Genomic DNA, 1,235 nt, shown 5'->3' on the forward strand with positions numbered 1-1,235 from the left:
GCTGTTCCGTGGGATAAAGATGAGGCTTTCTGCTCCCGTAAAGATTTACAGCCTCAGAAACCCTGTACAGGGTCACTATGAGTTGGAACTGACTCCACGGTACCTAACAATAACATATATATATACACATATACATATATAAAAGCTTTATCTACATAAATGGAAAGTATAAATTAAGATAATCTCCAGAGATTAATAAACTATGGAAAGTGACTTAACAGATTTTAAAAGAATACCAAATAAGTTACCTAGAAATTAAAAAAAATTCTATACCTGAAAAAACAACAACAACAACAACAAACCTGACAAGATTTATACACTTGGTTAGTAGCTGGCTATGCATAGCTGAAGAGAGAATCAGTGAAATAGAAGATTAGTCAGAAGAACTATGAACTAGCAAGTTAGTGAAAAATGATAGCTTCCTCGTTGTTGTTGTTGTTGCTAAGCGCCTTCAAGTGGGTTCTGATTCATTGCGACTCTGTATAGGGTTTCTGAGGAGCAGCTGGTGAATTTGAACCATGGGTCTTGCAATTCAAACTTACCTTGTGGTACAGAACATTATCCCAGCGCCATACCAGGACTCCTAGCTTCCTCATTAGTTGTTGCTGTTGTTAGGTGCCATCAAGTCAGTACCAACTCATAGACAGAACCCTTTGCACAACAGAATGAAATACTGCCCAGTGTTGCCATGCTTGAGCCCATTGATGCTGCCACTCTGCCAATCCATCTCGCTGGAGGTCTTCCTCTTTTTCTCTGATCTTCCACCTTACGGAATATGATATCCTTCTCCAATGTCTAGTCCCTCCTGACAATGTGTCCAAAGTATGAGAGCTGAAGTTTGGCCATCTTGGCCTCCAAGGAGCACTCTGGCTGAACTTCTCCCAACACAGATCTGTTGGTTCTTTTGGCAGCCCATGGTACTTTCAATATTCTCTTCCAATACCATAACTCAAAGGCATCAATTCTTCTATGGTCTTCCTTATTCATTATCCAGCTTTCACATGCATATGAGGTTATTGAAAATACATGGCTTGGATCAGACGCACCTTAGTCCTCAACCTGATGTCTTTGCTCATCAACTCTTTAAAAAGGTCTTGTGCAGCAAATTTGCCAATTGCAATATGTCGTTTGATTTCTTGACTGTTGCTTCCTTGAGTGTTGATAGTTGATTCAAGAAGAATGAAGTCCTTGACAACGTCAATCTTTTCTCCATGGAGACAAATGTTGTTTATTGG

Source organism: Chrysochloris asiatica, unplaced genomic scaffold, assembly GCF_000296735.1.
Source record: "Chrysochloris asiatica unplaced genomic scaffold, ChrAsi1.0 scaffold00141, whole genome shotgun sequence".
NCBI lineage: Eukaryota > Metazoa > Chordata > Mammalia > Afrosoricida > Chrysochloridae > Chrysochloris > Chrysochloris asiatica.